Source organism: Diachasma alloeum, unplaced genomic scaffold, assembly GCF_001412515.2.
Source record: "Diachasma alloeum isolate Michigan unplaced genomic scaffold, Dall2.0 Dall_scaffold_00177, whole genome shotgun sequence".
Taxonomy (NCBI): domain Eukaryota; kingdom Metazoa; phylum Arthropoda; class Insecta; order Hymenoptera; family Braconidae; genus Diachasma; species Diachasma alloeum.
The window spans coordinates 1747732-1767788 of record NW_021680343.1 but is presented as its reverse complement, the minus strand read 5'-3'; the positions used below and the strand labels follow the sequence as shown (position 1 = coordinate 1767788).

Below are 20057 nucleotides of genomic sequence, written 5' to 3'. Positions count from 1 at the left end.
ATAAATTTCATATCTAATATTTTCAGTCTTCTTCCATATTTCCTATTTTGTTCGATAAAGAATATCTCATTTGCTCCCGAGATAAAAAAAATAATTCCATTTTTAAAAATAATTCGGTGAATATCATAAGAAAACAAATAATCTCCATCCAAATTCAATAAAAAATCCCCTTTCAAATTCTCAAATCGCAAGTATTGTTTTTAAAGGAAAACCAAAACATTCTCCGCGCATTCTCATCATTCCTACAGCTCCACATTCAATTTCCTTCCTCAATTTCACAAATCTGTAATCGAATTCCGAATTTATATTCCCCGGCATTTTATCATGGAAACGAGAATAGAATTTCCATCAAACGTGTTCAGCTGACCTAAGCCAGGAGCGGCTATGATCGGTCTCGCCGAATGAATACGTGCACCATGGACCACTATCGTGGTAACACAGGTACAGTTATTTCACTGGCACACTTTGGCCCCGGAATACCAAACGAGCCAAGGTGAGTCAAGTGAGGAAAAGGACGTATTTAATATAATACATCCAGTGCATTCTCCTTACAGTGCCGAATCATTCAACCAATCGTCAATGCACGCGTAGTACAGGGATGCGAAATAACGTCACGTTTTAAAGTATTAAAAACACAACTTAACTTAACTTTTAAATATAAGAATCTCAATCAAATTCTAAACGAAAGTTAATATGAATAGAAACATTCCCGTTGAATTTGTCCTTAATCGGCAGTCCATATTATTATTGATAACAACAACAAAAATTAATCTAGAAGTGCAAAAATACCCCAGTCTTATGAGAAGATTTAATTCTCGAGGTTAGGGAGAGGATTCAAATCTAGAAATAATCTCAAAAAATCAGAAAATGTAAATGAGCGAATCCGCCAATTCTGTATATGAAAAATTGCCCCAAAGTTTTGAAAGTTTTTTCTATTTTTTCTCGAAAAGTAAAGCCTGAAATTTAAAAAATGAGCGCAACCGAAACTCTCTAACTCAGTAATTGGCAGAGATACTGAAGATTGAATTTTTTTCCTTTTAAAAACTTTGTTCTTTGAATCCTAATGACGAGCCTCTAAGAACAACAATAAAAATTTGAACCCACAGATTTTGTCGGAATTATCTCAGCTGTTCGAAAAAAAAGATGTTTATTTATCGATACAATATATTTATGGTATTTTATGTATTTTCGCAAACTCAAAAACAAAGTTTCAAATGGTCGTTTGGGGTCGTTCTAAGCCCAATAAAAAAATTCTAAGCCCAATATGAAAATTATCGTCACTGTCAAACTTTTGTTATAAATAATTTATGTTTCTGCGTACCCGAAATGGCGGGCTATGTCAGAATTCTCTAGTCTCACAAGAGACAACAAATTTTTTACACTCATCAGAATTTAGCATTCGGGGAGAACATTATCAACGATGAACAATTTTTCTTTTGCTTCTCGATTTTTTATTTTTCCTCGCTACACTCAACGATTCAACTGGACTTTATTCATACTACTTCAAAATCCGCGGGGTCAGAAAGGAAATGGGCCGTCATGAATTTTTCGGTCATAAAATTTTGTCTCATTTGGTAACGATTTATTTCAATTACTCATTTCGCTGTGAATAAATTAATTTTACGTGTTTGACGATGCACTCATCGCCTTGTCATCTTAAAACCATGGATTTCAAGTGAATCTAAATCCCGCGTTATATTGTAGAGAGAAACAAGCCGAGGAAAATTACTATGGAAATCACGTAAAAATTACCTTGCTTCACGTAACTGTGATGTATCGCTAAGAATTCGCATAAATCGCTGTTCTCCGCGCGAATTTTTATGGAGTGTCACGTAAAAATTACGCTTCAACACTTAAAAATTACGTTTCGATCCATAAAATTTTCAGAACTCAAGCGGGAGAATTTATTTTCTGCTCCAGATTTTTTCCAAGCTTTTTTAAAGTAAAAATTCCCAAACGAGCATTTCGCATCCCTTTTACATTTTGACACGTTACTTTTCTTTTTTTATTTTATTATTATTGTTTCATTATTGTTATTTTTGTATTTATCACGTTAAAATGCCTCGGTACATGGCCGCGAAGAACTGTTCTGCATCATACAATTACAGAAATCGCCTTTGGCTCGTCCCGTAACCCCATATTCACCAGAAAAATTCCTCACGGTCTATTGTCGAAATATACAATTTTTTAGTCCCTCGTATGATCCTCGGAGGCTTCTTAGCCCTTCTCTGAGCGCACGCCTCGAGGGCGCACCATGGTTTATTGTTCATGCAAACAACCGTCGTTGTATATTTTTTATTACACTTCATCGCCGCTTCATTTGCGTTTATCTCTCGCTGTCAGATTCCCAGGTATTTTGACCCTCCCCCTGCATCAAGTTCGTTAGATCGTGCCTCTTGTGCATTTTGCAAATTAAAGATCAGGCTGCTTCATTTCTTTATGGATAATTTGAATTTAAACCGTGAGATCTAATGGGATTGTGCCCAAGAGGCCTGCACACACACCTGACGAGCCAACGCGCATTGGATCTCCTCTCGATGGTATGCTATCTGATCTCTTTGGCTCTCCGTGTGCATGCCATTGCACAGGAAATCTCCCTCCATTCACGCCTCTTGAGGCATCGCAGTATCGAGTGCCATCCTTGTAATGTTGATGAACGATAGGCCAGTAACAAGCCAATGGCGAAATCGGGAACAATTTTAGTTGAACGAAAAACTCCGGCGGCGTTTTCATTATTGTGTCGACTCAGAGTCGAAATTCACTCTGAACTTTTTACTGTGAATCTGAATTGGGAGTACTGAATTTTTTACTGCAGATTGTTTCGTGAAGTTGTTTTATATCGACATTTGTTTTTATTGTGTCAAAAAAACATTATATCCTCATAAATTCTATGCTAGCAAATATTAAAGCAGTCAGCCAATTTCGGTACATTGAGCGCAAAAAAATCCGAGAAAAATCTCATTTTCTTTTAGTTTGAGAAAAATTTCCAATAATTTCTCAACATCTCGTCAACACTAAAAAATCAATCGAAATTCTTCTCTCTAGAAAATAAGAAATTTATGAAAAATGAATAATCATTGCAGGAGTTCGTCCAAGGTCATGTGCAACATAGTCATCCTCTAGAGTAACATGATTGTCATAACTGAAACCTAATCAGGCTCCCCCGAAAATATTCCGGTTGGAGAAATACGATTTTGAAAAGATAAACGCTTCTCCCAAGTAAATGAATATTTTGCAAAAATCATTTTCTTTCTCAGTGTGAATTTTCATCAACGACACCTGCACCTCCTACCCAATATGTATCCTCCACATTTAATAACATTACAAAATAGCGCGTGTAAACGCCATCGGTAAACCCTTTTAAAGATATAGTTTCCCCTATGAATAATGCATCATGGCACAAACAGGTGACAGATCCAGTCGCAGTTTGTGGAAAGTATTCGCAAACTATCCTGTTACATACTGTTCACATAATTTGCACAGAAACGCATGATTAGCATGAACGAACGAAAATCCTTGGACACAGCGATGAGAAAACGTCGGGCCCGTGGGAACGCATATCTTTTCTGTTCTGTGGTGTCTAACGCCCATCACAAGGACCCTGATTTAATAACCTTTTTCTCCATTTTTTATCTTCATACAGTAAATTGTAACAATGACGCATGCTCCCACACCTAGATTGCGTAAACGAGCAGTCGTCAGTGCTTGGCCTCCACTCATGGTACTAATGAAGCGGTTTTATTGCGTTTAGATGATTCAATTATTCACTGATGGATTGCGCGAGGCGAAATGAATTCATTTGGAGCCCGTGTCCAGCGGTCTTCCACTGCTTTTTGTCTCGCACTACAATTGTTCCGACAGTTAGGTTCAACGGACTGAGCTGGAATACAACGCAGGGCTACTTCTCCTATGTCCGTCGTAACAAGTGTCGTTTTTTTACTCACAAACTACTATCGCGCTGCGCCTCAGCATATTTACCTCATCACATTCTGCTTTCATTTGGTCCTGTTTTTAACTCATGGACACTCTCCAGTCGCATCAAGTCATCCAGTTGCATCCATGAAAGTGTTCCCATTATCGAAGGATCTTAGGCCATGGTTCTTGGAAGAGAGTCGATCTTTGTCGATCTTTGATTCCGTCAATCCGAAGGATGACGATGGGATTGTGGAATTTGAAGGGGAGGGAAATTAATTTAGCGGTAATTGGGGCTGAATACTCATATCTTGATTGGAAATTCAAGTTAATTGAGGAAATCTCATCTTCAAATTTGAAATTTCACGAGTTTTTTTAACACTAATATACTGTTAGAAATTTTTTGAAATTTCATGGAAGATGTTATAGCAAATCTCATGATACTGACATTGAATCGGATGTAGGGAAAAAATGGTTATGAAATTTCAAGTTTTAAGTCGAATTCACGGAAATTCATGAGTTTTCAGTGCGAGTGAGATGGAAATTTAACAACTTGATTGAATTTTCAGTGGAGCATGAATATTCAGAAACAAAATTATATGAATTTTCATTTTTTTTCTGAATTTTCCTGAAAAATCAAGTATTTGTTCAGTAGTAATACCCCAAGAGCTTCAAAATTATCGGGTATTCCCCGATAGCTTCGTTGCAAACTAATGAGGGTGTTAAGTTTTACAGGTTAAAAAATTTTTCTGCAAAAATTGGCACAATGGTTTGTTTGCAGGGGAGCTTGAGGGAAATACCCGATTAATTTTGAATCTCGAGGGGCATTTGTCGGATTATTTTTCCCAATCGGATTTTGGCCAAGCGGAGTGCAGCGGACAACATCAGGAGTTGAATTGGGGAAGATTTGAACAAATTATGTTAATAGAATAATCCGATTTCCATAGACTGTCAAATATCAGATTCTATCTGAAATGAGCCGGAAAAATGAAGAGCGACTGCGAAATATTCAGGTAAAAAAATGAAGAACTACTGCGAAATATGCAAAAGCTAGGAGGAAATATCCGAAATAAAACTCTCGGGTAGCCTCAAATACTGCGCTCTGATTGGTCGAAATCCGATTGGGAAAAATAATAATTTCCAAATCATTTGAACAGAAAATCAATGGAATATTCGTGCAATTGTGATCAGCGTATCCTTAATAAGGCCCGCATTCTACTAGGCGCTTCTTAAGAGTTTCAAGATGAAACTTACGTAAAAAAACACTGCAAATCTCTTGTATAGAGACGGAACCCTGAAATATGAATAACAATAGCACCGAACCGTAAGGACAATCTCGTGCATTCGGACTAATGCATTCATCTTCACAATAATAATTTTATAATGTCATTCTGTAAATCGGTGATAAAAGCTAAACAGTTCCATTACAACACAGTTTCAATATTAAATAGTCTTCAATTTATTGGATATCATTGCCATCAAAGTACATTTTTTTCTCAAATATTGACATGGAGTAATCTTCATCATCCTCAAGTTTTTCACCAAAACACACCTGGTCGATTTATGGCGCCGCGAGTACCTGGTGACAGACCACCCCAGATACCACCACCCCAAGGCGAAGAATAGGGTTGCCTATACCGTTTACGCCGCTGCTTCGTCAATGCACCATCGATAAACTCAGGGTTCACAATGATTTCATCAACATCAGAGGATCTTAAAAATATGAAAGGCCAAATTGATACGACATCAAATGTTTTATCTGATATCGTCAAGCTTTGATTAATAATTTTGCAGGATTAAAGAAAAAAATTAGAATAAAAATCAAGTGGGAAGTTGCTTTTGTCACAACATGTTCAATATATTTTTGCTGATAAATTAGCAAATGATTTCTGAATGGAGTTTCTATGAAGAGTTATTTTAAATGGAATTCAGTGATTCATGGAATTCACCGTTGTCGCAAGGTTAAAATTTTTCAACTTTTCCCTGAATATTGGTTTTAACATAAATTTCTTCAACGACAGATAATGCCATCGATCTCATGGTCGAACTCGGTCAAAATGGCACTGGGAAAAATATTTTAAATCACAATTGAATTTATCTAAACATTTTTTTTCCGTTATCGTCGAAAAACAATTGGTCAAAAGTAACACATTCGAATTCCTGAGGCTAAAATTAGTTATTCTGAGGCGAAAAAATGGAAATTTCGGATTTGACGAATATAATGCTTCAATTTGGAAACAAAAATTGAAATTCTGCCGAAAAATTAAGCATTAACCAATTTGATGAAAAGAAATTTACGATCTTTCACAAAAATTAAATTTCCGGCATGACCATTATATCCCTAGAATGATATTTTCATATTTCTTATTTTGCAAAGTTATCATAGTTTGGAGGAAATTACCTTCCCATGATGCGATTCAAGTCTTCTCCAGTATCCGCCACAGGCTGGGATGAAACAAAAACAGCGATGGATAAAATCGCAACGATCACAGCGATCAGTTTCATGGCGAAATCCGAATTGTCTCTTGTGTACTTGAGCTTGCACGAGAGCCTAGTGGTGTTTTTGTTTTACTGCAAGTCCTTTTTATGGGATCGGGGAGGATAAATGCTCGAAAGGAAACCGCAGTACGTCTTCCGGGGGAAACGGTCGGAAAAAAATTACAAGGAAAGAAATATCCTTTACATTTATTGCAGATAGCTCTGTTGGATTTTTTTATTTTAATGTTTCCGAATTTGTAATGTTGTGGATTCGAATTCAACTTAACTTGAGCTCGATGCAATCATTGATATTTCACTCTCAGTGGGGATTTTCAATCTAATTGTGAAAATCTGACGTTACATTTCTATTGTTAAAATACAATTGAAATTTTATGAACATTTTTGTAGTCATTTTCAGGGGATGCGGTATTGAATTCGATTCAGGGGGTGGGGAATCATGAAAGTCCAATTTTTTGAGCAGTAGGCAGACGATAATTCCCCAGCTTTTTTGAATTTTCAACCGAAACGTAAATATTCAGTACCAAATTACCCTGAATTTATAATTAGTTGTATAATAATTGGTAGAATACGTTCACCGCAGCTTTTTTTTATTTCTATTAATTTTCATGGAATGATTGACCGGAAATTTCCATTTTCCGTTGATTTTTTCATCAACTTGGGAATTACCATTACGAAATTCCTTGAAATTTTATTGAAACTGTCATTACAGAAATTGTAAAAAGTGCTTTCAGCCATGTCTTCACCAGTGTAATTGAATTATCTTAAAAGTCGTCAAATTGTTAACGATCAGTCATTCACACGAAATTTTCAGGTATCAGTTGAATTCTGGAGTATTCCATGGAATTGCAATTTTCAGGTCCAAATGATAAAGAAAATTATTGAATAATTTGAAAATTAAAACAACAATTTCCCTAAATTTGCAGTCCACTGAAAATTCAGTTAGATGTGATGTTACCGCAATGAATTTGGAAATTTAAATATCATTGAAATATCACTGATAATCTAACCTGAATGAGAAATTCCACGAACGATTTGATCTCAAATTGAATTTAAATTCAGAACATCGAGAATTCCAGTGCAACTATACCTTAATTTTCAAAAAATTTCCAACAGTGTAATTTATTATTATTCACTGTAACACAAAAACGTGTCTAGGTTTCCACATTCAATTTTCCCATCCAGCAATGATACAATACAATACGCTGAAAAATTCCAATTAAAGTATCGATGCAACAAAAATCAAGAGTGAAAAGAAATTCTCGACTCTCAACTGTATGTAATTGACCCATTTGAATAAATGAATAAAATATTAGAGATGCCTCTGATAACAATCGCGCGAATTGATACCATCGAATGGATTATTATCACGTGAGGATGAAGATGATGAAAAAAATTGACTCTGAAGCCTGACAACTCGTTACCTTGTAACAGCTTCTTCGTAGCAGTTTAGCTATCTCCTCTTGATCTCGAGATGAAGTCCGCTTTGCCAGTTTTACTCGATTCACCTCCCTCCCCACCCCCTCGCTGAGTAATACCCCCAGGACATCAGGTGGAATATTATGCTGCAGTGAGGTCGCGTACTGTTGGGCCTCTTTCGCGTCGAGGAATTCACAGGGAGACGCTGTTGCATACATACGATGGTGGCTGTGATGCACCCGGAGATTTTGATCTGAGTACTTGCGTATCCTGGTAATGTATTACTTAAGCCGTTGGAGGTCATTGATGCCCAGGGGTTTCATTCGCGCGGGTTCTCTTGGAGGCTTTTTTATTTTGTCTGGGGGTCGTTGAGGAAGGAGCGAGCAGAGCACGTTAATGCAAATCAATCCGTCGGTGGGATGGGGAGGACTTCCGGTTGGTAGTCGTGAAGGGTTTTTTTATTTGAATAGATGTGCAGGCGCGGTCGAGACTGTCCGTTCAGTCATTCGGAGACGTCTGGGTTGATCATCTTTTGCGGTCGGCTCTACATTTGTGGGGCGATTATTTTCGCCAGTCTGGTTGACAATGCCCCCCCATCTCCATGAAGGAAATATATGTGATTATTTTTCCCAGTCGGATTTCGACCAATCAGAACGCAGGATTTGAGGCTAGCCGACAGTTTTATTTCGGATATTTCCTCCTAGCTTTTGAATATGTCTCAGTAGCTCTTCATTTTTTCGGCTGAGTTCAGATAGAAACTTATATTTGACAGTCTATGGAAATCGGGTTATTCTATTAACATAATTTGTTCAAATCTTCCCCAATTCAACTCCTGATGCAGCGGAGCACTCTGCTTGGCTAAAATCCGATTGGGAAAAATAACTCGGCAAATACCCCTCGAGATTCAAAATTAATCGGGTATTTCCCTCAAGTTCCCCTGCAAATAAACCATCTTGCCAAGTTTTGCAGAAAAATTTTTTAACCTGCAAAACTTGACACCCTCATTTGATTGCTACGAAACTATTGGGAAATACCCGATAATTTTGAACCTCTTGGGGTATTACTACTGAGAAATATTTTTTTCACACACCTGCACGGAAAGTTCCTACTTTGCTCCCTGATGAGCGGGAGGAAAGTGAGTACTTTCCGCCCTAGGGTGGAAAGTTGCTCCCAAGGAAAGTCTTGACTTTCCGCCCGCTCATCAAAGAGCAAAATACGAACTTTTCTTTGCAGGCGTGTTAAAATAGTATATTCCGTCTCGGCGTAGGCGCAAAGTCAGAGTTCCCTCCCGCGAAGCGGGAGGGAAATGTAACTTTGCGCCCGCCGGGACGGAATATACTATTCCTTTGAAGAATTGACACTTTAATTTTTGGCTGACATTCCCGGTAGAGTTCTTGAAAGTTTTTGGGAAGTCATGAATTTCTGAAGAATTTTGTCAATGGAGATTCATAATTTAATGAAGACATCAATGGAAACTGCAAATTCAATCATTTGGAAGAATCTTCTGCAATCGTCTGGAATTTCCAGGGACATTTTAATTCCTATCGTTTTTTGCGCGGGTTTCTCGGAGCCTTTCTGCATTTAGTCTGGGGGTCGTTGAAGAATCGGTGGGATGGGGAGGATTTCCGGTTGGTAATCGTGGACGGTTTTTTTATGCGTAAGGAGAAATAGATGTGCAGGCGCTTGAGGTTGTCTCGGTTGAATTATTCTGAGATTTTTTGGTTAATAATCCTTTGTTGTTGGTTCTACGTTCATGGGACATTTGCTTTACTCAATCTGATTGTGGGTGGAGCAAATCTCCTCCAAGGAAGTATACTATTTGCGAAGTCACGAAAAATGATGTTCGTTACATAGCTGAAAAAACCTTTTTCATCGCTTCTACTTAAAGTGAAATTTTACGCATTTGACACATTGTGATAAAAATAGGATTCGACACTCATGGGAAAAATGGTCTTTGACCGTTTCACGCACTCGTATCGAAATATACTATTCTAGCTCATAATTGTAAACTCACAATTGCCAGAAGAGTTTCTTTCGGCCTACACTGTTGAAAATATTTGGCTGAATTTTCTGGAAAAAGACATTGAATTCGATTTAAGGCGAAAAAGTCAATGGAATTTCGAGTTTTTATGAAAATTTGAGGACAGTCCAAATTTTTTAGCGACAGGGAGATGGAAATTCCACAATTTACAGGAACTTTCAAGTGAAAATGAATATTCACTGCTAAACTCCCTTGAATTTTCAGGGAATTCTTTTAAAATTCTTGGAATTTCAGGAATTTTTGAAGGAATTTCATGAAAATTCAGAGGAATGTGGAATTCAAAGACAGATTTCTCTGACCTTTTAAATAGTGAATTTTGAATGCCACAATTCCTTGAAATTTCAGTGATTATGTTACTTGTTAGAAGTTTCCAAGGTCCTTACCGGAAATTCCAGTGGAAAATTTTCAATAGTGTAGTGACGAAAAATACTCCTTCGAGTCAGCATAATTGATACGTTGGATGCCGAGTCGGTTGAGTTACGATAGAGTTGTTACGCACAGGCCATACCGATAGAGTATGAGGCAGATAGAGATGTTATGATTAACCTCAACATTTTATATATTCATTGATAGAGATGATGTTTGATTGAGCTGTTATGATACACCTGAAGATACACTATTAGAAATTTTTTGAAATTTCATGGAAGATATTACAGTAAATCTCTTGAGAGTAGCATTGAATTGGATTTAGGGAAAACATGGTTATGAAATTTCAAGTTTTAAGTAGAATTCATGAATTTTCAGCGGTAGTGAGCTGGAAGTTTCACAACTTGATTGAATTTTCAGTTTTTTCTGAATTTTCACAGAATCCCTGAACTGAAAAATCAAGTATTTTATTGATTTTCAAATCATTTGAACGGAAAATAAATATTTAATTTTTCAATGACAAGATTTCGTGACATTTCAGTGGAACTTGAACACGATAAAAATTTCCAGAATTTGGCACGTAAAATTCAGACGAAAATTTTCAACAGTATAGATAGAGTTGTTAACCGGAGACTTGTCTTGGACAGAGTTGTCATTGTACTCAAGGTTTTTTCTTGTGGAAAAAATCACCCAATATGGAAAAACAAGTCAAACCCTCGTTAAAAAAATTATTATCATTCTCATTTTGTTACAAACAGTTTTTGTATTCAGTTTATATCGGCCTTCTCTAATATATACACCCTTTTTCCGGGAGGGCAGAGCGAAATAGAGAACACGACGAGCTATCTCGTCTGCATCACGCCCCGGAGTGTCTCGACATCGGGTATGAAATCCGGGTCGACAATTATATTCAAGTTCAGGCGGGAGAATTGGAATACAATGGAGCATGGGAGAAGTTATCCAAAACGTCGGAGGATGGATCTTGTTTTGCGACAGGTGGAGATTACTTGCAGTTGTCCATCAGGCCGTACAATCGTTGGTGATGCACAGGCGGCAAGAGAGAAGTTCCAACGATCACGGTGGAGTTCGTCTTGACTCGGGGTTATTCTCACGCATTTTTTGGGATTAAAAGGACGAGGTTAGTTTGGCGGGAGACCGGTGAAGGCTCTGGTTCTGGTTGAAGTGATGCTTTTATGGGGCTCTGTCACGGAAAGAGTTATTTACGAGCGATATTCCTGCACCGAGAGAAAAATCTTGGGGAAATTATACCTGGATTTCAGTAATCGTGTACAATATTAACTATTTTTCGCTGAAATTCCCAGTACACATTTTGTCAGCTCACAGTTCCACAGAGATTTCAAGGAATTTTAACATTGTAATTGACATTTTGATGGAAACAATCAATGGAAACTGTAATTGTTAGTTCAATCATTCCATTAAAATTCGATAGAAATCCTGGAAATTTAGTTAAATGCAATGTTAGATAAAAGTTCATATTTCGTCAGTAGTAATTTTTAGGAGATCGATATTAACTTCAATTTAGGTGGGAAAAGATCACGAAATCTCACATTTCACTGGGAGTTCAGTAGAATTCCAAATTTTTGAGCAGCCGGAAGACGAGAATTTTTCCACTTACTTGAATTTTCAGTAAATAACATGAATATTGATTACCAAATTAAATTCAAGAATATATTTACCTGAATTTCCCCGATTTCTATTAATTTTCATGGAATAATTGGCCAAGGGATTTTAAATTGAAATTGAAAATTTGATGGAAACAATCAATGGAAACTGTAATTTTTAGTTCAAATTTAGTTAAATACAATGTTAGAAAAAATATCAAATTTCAATCACGAAATCTCAAATTTCACTGGGAGTGCAGTAGAATTCCAAATTTTTGAGCAGCGGGAAGACGAGAATTTTCCAATTTACTTGAATTTTCAGTAAATAACATGAATATTGATTACCAAATTAAAGTCTAGAATATATTTACCTGAATTTCCCCGATTTCAATTAATTTTCATGGAATAATTGACTAGAAATTCACAGTTACATTAATTTTTTCATCAAATTGTAAATTTTCCCTGACGAAATTCTTTGAAACTTCATTGAAACCATCACTTCATAAAAAGATTATTAACCATCTATGCACGTGCGAATTTTTCATTTCTCTTTATAATCTTCAGGAAAGAGTAAAGTGATAGCAAAAAATCTGGAATGAAATCACAACATCATTGCTGATTACTCCACTTTAATGAATGAATTCCTCACCTTCAATACTAAACTACAAGATAATTTCTTGACTGACCCCTCAAAGTCTTCACCACCGACAGCTTCTTAGCGCCGCGAACGGTTTCCGTGCGGGATTTTTATCTGATTCGAAGGTCGTTTAAGAAAGAACAAGCAAGAGCACGCGATTGTAAATCGATCTATCGGTGGGATGCGAAGGATTCGGTTAATAGTCTCATGAATATTTTTTATGAGAAGAAATATTTTTCGATTTTATTGGCTCAATTATTTTAATGCGGTGGTGAAAACTACATGTTCTGATGGGATTTGATGTTCCAAGTTTATGTTTGGGGGTATGTCTGCGTGGGTTTCGTCTATTTTCCCTTCACCTGGTTGTGGATGAAGCAGGGCAGCGTGAAGTAGAGGATACGACATGCAATTTCGCCTGCATTGCGTTGCCTTCGGAGTATTGGCTCGTTGGGGATCACAGCTTCCAGTGGAGCTAGGTGAATTGAAATATAATGAAGCATGAGGGAAATATTCTAAAAAAAACATACACTTAAAGTCGATAACTATCAATATCTCGCAAATCTGTCACGCTTATTCCTCATTGGTTCCAGTCCTCTGAGGCGGCAAATTTAATTCATGATTAATTTAATTTTGAGATTTTCAATTATGATTGTTACAATTACAGCGCGCTGTAGCGTGCGTTCGGCCTTCCTATTCTAAAAAGAACATACACTTAAAGTCGATAACTATGAATATCTCGCAAATCTGTCACGCAATAAGCAGGAATAACCTCATTGATTCCAGTCCTCTGAGGCGGCAAATTTAATTCATGATTAATTTTATTTTGAGATTTTCAATTATGATTGTTACAATTACAGCACGCTGTAGCGCGCGTTCGGCCTCGTATATTAGCTGCGTCAGAGAATACTTACAGTTGTTTATCAGGGATTCAACCATTTCCAAATCACCTGCAACAACTGCTGATGATGCATAACTGGCGAGAAGAAAAATCCCGAAAACTGCGATGAGAAGTTTCATCTCGACTGCAGCTCAATATTTCACATATTCTTATATGTTCCAAGCACTAGTCTTGCCGCGAGACTGGCCAAGGGCTGCCTTCAGGCTGATGCTATATACGTTTCTTACGGGAAAAAATTCGCTCTGCAGTTCGTTTCCGGAGGGAACGGGAAGGGATCTGTGGTTGGTGACAGAAGTTCAAAGATTCCATTTTTTGGGAAATAATCAGAAATTTATTGAAAATGACGTTGTTTCTCACTGCGATATGGGATGATTACAAGAATTACACGTTTTGGTCTTCATTTTGGACATTTCGATAGAAGAAGAATTGAAGAATAAAAGGACTGATGGAACATATTGTAAATTTTAGAAGTTTGAAAGCACGCATGAAGATAACAAACACAAGATAAGTCAAAATAATTAGAAATTTATAAAAAATTACATTCTTTTCCGTTCTGATGTAAGACGATTAGAAGACAGTACGCCATGGCATGACATAAAACACATTAAAGCACATTAAAATACATGACGTAAAACACATTAACTCTAAATTTAAAAAAATTACGATTTTAATTTCAATGTGGGATGACTCCAAGAATTATATATTTTGGTCTTCATTTTGCACGTTTCAATCTGGTCAATGCTTCATCTGCCAGCTCAGGATTGGCGAGCGGTTTGTTCATATCCGCTAATCGAAAAATAGACGAATTGATAAAACACATCGTGGATTATACAAGAATTTTGTGTGTTTGCGTACAAAGCGTACCCTTCCAGCAAATTTACAAGTTCTTACAACATCGGGCTTGGGTTGCCAATTATGAATTTAAAACTCTTTGGTGCATTACATATACCGTGACCCCCCATTTTACCACCGTCTTTCTAAAGGCCATTAATTTTTTAATTAAATTAAACCCAGTTTTTCTATGAATTCACAAATATGGTAAGGCATCACGGACGAAAAAATTTAACCGAAAAACCTATCGAATTCGTTGGAAAATGCTATTGAATTTCTATTGAACTGTTCTATTAGTTTTTGGCCGATTCTATCAAAATGTTCAATAGAAAATATTCAGTAGAAAAAGTCACTAGAATTCAATTTTTCTGTATAACTTATTCTATTGAGATATTTTCTACAAAATTTTCTCGGCTCAAATTTTTGAAGTTTTTTCGTTTGATTTTCTTGATGAGAAGAAAATAAAAATAGAATGAAAAACACTTGGAAAATTTGAGTCGAGCAAATTCTATAGAAAATATATGGAAAGAATAAGTTATATAGAAAAATTGAATTCTGTTGACTTGTTCTATTTAATGTTTTCTATTGAATATGTCAATAGAATTAGCCAAAAACTAATAGAAAGTTTAACAGAAATTCAGTAGAATTTTCTAACGAATTCGATAGGTTTTTTTATTAAATTTTTTCGTGCGTGATTAAATGCTCGTAGCTGGCACAGGGTCCCACCAATTCCCAAATGTAAGTTTTATATTGAGGAAGGGTCCATATTGTACACAAAAACCGAATTTTTATGACACTTACACTTGGAGGCGACGAGCACAGCGATGGAGAGGATCGCAAAGATTACAGCGAAGAGCTTCATCGTCGAATCAAAATCGCTTGGTCGAGCTCACTCCAAAAGTGCCCGCATTCTTCTTTCTGCCTATCTTATAAGAGATTTAGGAGGAAAATCAGCGTAATAAACCACAGCAGAAACCCTTTCCTTTGAAACCGGAAATTCGATATTAATAGAAACTAGCGAATATAATAGATTAATTTATATTAATTTATTTTATTGTTTTCTTTCCAATTTTTCTTTGTGGTTAGATTAAATTAAATTTATTGGATTCTATTCCCATTGTAGTATTCAAATTGTGGGAACAATTTTTCTCATTTTTAAATGAAGAGATATTTATGTTAAATAATATCAGTATAATATAATAATTCCTCTCAATGAAATCAGATCTTGAAAATAAAATTTTTCGTTTTCATGATCTGATTTCATTGCGAGGAAATGAGAAAAATGCAGGGAGAGATGATCAGCAAGAAAATAAAAATTTCGATTTTTCAATGTCTCCGGAAAGTTTTAAAATTGATATATTTTTTCAAATAATGAAATAATACCCATCAATTCAATTTCTATCCTCAAATTTTGATAGAATATATAAAAAAATAGCAAGTAATAAAAATCGGAGATGGAAAATTTTATCGGATTAATATAATGTAATAATAGTACCTAATTATAAAGGTAAATCCTGTTCTTACAGGATAACGATTTATTTTGGATAACAATGAAGTATTTGGACCAGCCTTCTCAACTCTTATATACAGCTGGTGTTGAAACAAGTCAAACTCAGTTAAAAGCTGCCGATAAATAACATTCAACAAAAATCAGCGCAACGGGATTTGAAATTAAATCCGTTTCATTACTAGACAGAATTCCAGGGGAATTGAAAGTATAAAAAATTATAAAATGGTAAAATTCGCCCATTTAACTTTAGCCTGTCGATCGTCCTCATCAATGTTACTCTGTGATTTTCAGTACTAAAATATCCACATTGGTGCACGTATTCGAAGGTCAGGTGCTTAGCGAGGACGGTCTCAGGTAGTTTACGCTGTGTTTACATTGAACAACGGTTTTTATCTCTACTAATCACACGAGTGAGATTGCGGCTGGTGGAGCCTCGGCGACAAACAAGCGATAAAAAAGAAAGGACTTGGGGTTGATGATAGAAAGGCAAATATTGAAGACAGTTTAGCTAGGAATTTTTTGAAAATTTATTGGACTTTATCGAAATTAGAGTACATCACACAGTTTTGGTATTTGCGAATAGAGTAGTTACTGGATTCAATGGACTGGATTTGGTCTTCTTTGGTTTTAGCCGAAGAAGCCCAATATTTTGCCGAAGAAGTCCCTGATGCCACGTTGCTCTCTCACGAGTCTGTCTGATCCATCAGGACTCTCAGCTAATTGAACGGAAATGAAACAGGGATTATCAGACATGGAAAAATCTCTGTCAGGCTTTAAAATTGACTGAAAAACTTACGATTTCCCAGTACATACACGTTTGGTTCGTCCGCCACAGCCGATGAGGCGACCAGGACAGCGATTGAGAGAATCGCGAAGATTAAAACAACGAGTTTCATCGTAAAAACTGAGTTTACTCGCACGTATTGGGGGTTCGTCGAGATTTTAATGTTGTCATTCTGTCGGGAGGCCTCTTTATACAACTCCTCGGAGGAAAAATTTCCGGGAATAAGGATTATGCAGGATTTTGGTTTCCGTTTCCGGTGGAAACCAAAATCAAGTGCAAATTATTTAATCAACCGAGAGATAGAAGCATTCCGGCGGGAGTCAGATCCTTCCCTGTAGATGGTGGTCAAATTTATCAATGGGAGTATGATAGTTATTAACGTTATGCGCTCGGAAAAAAATGAAATTCCACGGACGATTGAATAGTAATTTATAGGAGAGCGACGTTGAATTCGATTTAAAGGAGAAAAAAACATGAAATTTCGCCCAGAAAAAAAAGTTTTAATTTTATTAGGGAGACGTCACTGATTTTCAGGGCCTAACTCCAATTTTTAGGAATCTATGACTAAATTTTAGTAATAGAAATTACTGATCAGGATTATTATAGTCAATGTCCAGTATCACTATAATTAGCGATAGATTTTTAAAAATCAGGGACATGTTCTTGAAAATCAAAAATTTTCTCTCTATGCAGCGAAAACACGAGATGTCCCCAGTTTACTCCAATTTTCGATGAAAGAATGAATATTTAGTACTAAATCACACTAAGATTTAAATTAACAGAGAATTTAATAATCTATTCACTTCAATTTTCCTGATTTCCATTAAATTTGGTGGAATAATTCAACTAAAATGTGTAGTTTCCATTGATTTTTTTTTTTGATTTCACTTGTGAATTTTCAATGACGAAATTTCTTGAAATTTCAGTGGAACTGTCACTTGATTTCAACCAAAAATTTTCTAGCATAAAAAAACGGAATCTCAACTTACTTTCATTTCCAATTAAACATGAGTATTCAGTAACAATTTCCAGGGAATTATTGAACTAAAATTCACTGCGTTCATTTATTTTCTTATCGGCCTATTGAAAAACCGATAGAACGCTCGCTTCTCCACGAGATTTCCTGAGATTTCATTGCCAACCTAGCAATAATTCTCATCAGAGTGATATTGAATTCAATTTAGAGAGAAAGTGGTTATCAATCGAACTAAAATTTACAGCTTTCATTGATATTCCATTAATTTAATCCGATAATTACTAAAAGACTTAACTTTCGGGTAACAAGATTGCCTGCACTTTAAATGAAAATGTCTCTTGATGAGAGATTGACGGTATTTTACCCGAAAAATTGAGGGAAAAATTTTAAACCCGGTAGATTATTCTCTCCCTAAGTGGAGTAAAATCGAAATTGCTGATCAATCATGAAGGGCAAGAATGTGCATCCACCTAGAGATTCGTTCTAGGGCGATGATAGAGCTAACGGAATCGTGGATCAAGCAGGAAGTCAGACACGCAGGTAGTCGATGAGAAAGGGATTTCTGGGACGAGTGAGGAACTAAAAAGGAAATTGGGCTTGATAATAGAAATTCTACACATTTTATTTTAAATATTTTAAATTTATTCAGTTATCAAGTTAGTATATTATCAAAGGTAGGGTACATTTATAATTGTTTTGATTGTACAGCTTTAATTGATCCCCACTGAAGTTGAGAGAAACTGTGAACAGTCCCCTTGACAATATTTCAAAATAGATTTAAAATTATTACATCAGAGTGCATCACCAAATTCAGAGCACATTTATAATTGTTTTCGTTCCGGTATTTAGGAGAAGAATAAAAATACTTGGACGTATTGAGCGACTCTTGATATATCCTAATGGAACTGTTATTTGATAAAAATTCACAAGAAATGAAATTAGAAATTAGAATTAGATTATTTTAAAAAATCCCAAAAGTGTACCTCGACAAGGACTTAATAACAGAAATTCAAACATTGTGCACAGTTTCTTTTACACTGATAGAACGGATTAGTTATTGTTAACGAATGGATTTTGGTTGGAGATTAAGGTCTATTCGGTCTCACCAAATGTTCATTTGTTAATAGTTAACGAATCTCGTTTGGAATAAATGAATCATTCTATCAGTGTACTAACATCTCAAAATTTATTCTGAAATACTAAAATCGGGTACATTACCAAACTTATAGAAACCCGAGTAAATTATTATTGTTTTCATTCCAATATTTAGGACAGAGTTAAGCCCTTGAAAGAGGTGTTCGGTTCTCGTTGTCAACCGCGACCGATGGCATGTCCGAGCAGGGACGCGAGCCCTCCGACAGCTAGTCCAATCCACGGTGCACGTTTTCCTCGGTCCAATCCATCAACTCCCCGGTCAGGATTGATGGCGTTAGCTGACGAAGAAAATATAATTAATGAAGTATAAAAAATCCAAATGAACCACATAGAGAGACTATACACGAAAAAATATATAAAATTATTTTTTACTATGAGAACACAGTAATCGAAGGCCACACCCGCCCCACGCAAAATTTACTGTTGAACATAGTAAAAATTGCGACTCGATATAGTTAGGAAATTACTCTCGAAATTCCAAATAAAAAAACTTGAAATTTTTAACAACACTAAATTTTTATGTAATTTATCTCCATATTGTTACTGAAAAATCAGTTAGCTTCTTCGAATATTCAATGAAACTCTAATTTCCCCGTCCATACGACAACGAAAGTTATTGAAAATAAAAAAAATTTAGGCAATTATTTTATTTGAGTTCTCAATCTATTGAAAATTCAATTAAATTCAATATTGAATTTTCATAATGAAGTCTAAAATTCAAGTTGTCCTTGAAATATGAATGATAGCTCGCCATGAAGAATTGAATTTTATTGAATTTTCAAGATGAATGGGAACTTTTATGAATAATGTCATCTTAAATTGAATTAAACTCCATAACATTGAGAAATCAATCGCGATCATAACTGGGAATTAAGCAAATTTCTAACAGTGTAGAATAAAAGTAAAATTTAATTTGATACGAGTAAAAATTTAGTAACGATAAATCAAATTATAAAGTTGCTTCGATTACTATGTTCACATTGTAATTTTCAATTTTATATTCTCTCCGTGTATCTCGATCCAGGTTCACATATCGCAAACAAAGGAAATATATGAAATTGACGCAAATATCAAATATAGTATCAAATATATTTCTCTGCATGGGAATGTTCCCGAATCTCTCAGAATCATTGAAAAAACTTACGATCCGCAATGATTAGATTCATGTCATCTGCTCCATCTGGCACTGGAACTGAAGCGGCAATTACAACGATGGACAGAATAGCAAAAATCGCGACGAACAGTTTCATTTCGGAGGGAATAGACCTGCGCTGTGGAGCTTCGCGGAAATTGTGATTTTCTACTTCTAGGAAAACTCCCTTTTATACTAATTTTCAGGAAGTTTCTAGGGCATAAAATAGTACATATTTCTCCCGAAGGAAACGGAAGCGAAGAATGTGAGAGTGATAA

The 20057-nt window shown here is 35.9% G+C and overlaps 1 protein-coding gene and 3 long non-coding RNA genes across 4 annotated transcripts in view; 1 reads left to right on the top strand and 3 right to left on the bottom strand.

The window, feature by feature from the left end:
- Nucleotides 1-20057, top strand: part of LOC107037419 — a 53418-nt gene that overhangs the window by 3930 nt on the left and 29431 nt on the right. The window lies entirely within an intron of this gene.
- On the bottom strand, nt 5348-6463 carry LOC107037438. Its single transcript, XR_001460833.1, has 2 exons — nt 6314-6463; nt 5348-5625 (listed from the first exon to the last, which is right to left on the bottom strand). It is a non-coding gene; the product is annotated as an uncharacterized LOC107037438 (long non-coding RNA).
- On the bottom strand, nt 16236-16660 carry LOC107037445. The gene is made up of 2 exons (XR_001460834.2): nt 16529-16660; nt 16236-16448 (listed from the first exon to the last, which is right to left on the bottom strand). It is a non-coding gene; the product is annotated as an uncharacterized LOC107037445 (long non-coding RNA).
- Nucleotides 18656-19926, bottom strand: LOC107037454. Its single transcript, XR_001460836.1, has 2 exons — nt 19792-19926; nt 18656-18925 (listed from the first exon to the last, which is right to left on the bottom strand). It is a non-coding gene; the product is annotated as an uncharacterized LOC107037454 (long non-coding RNA).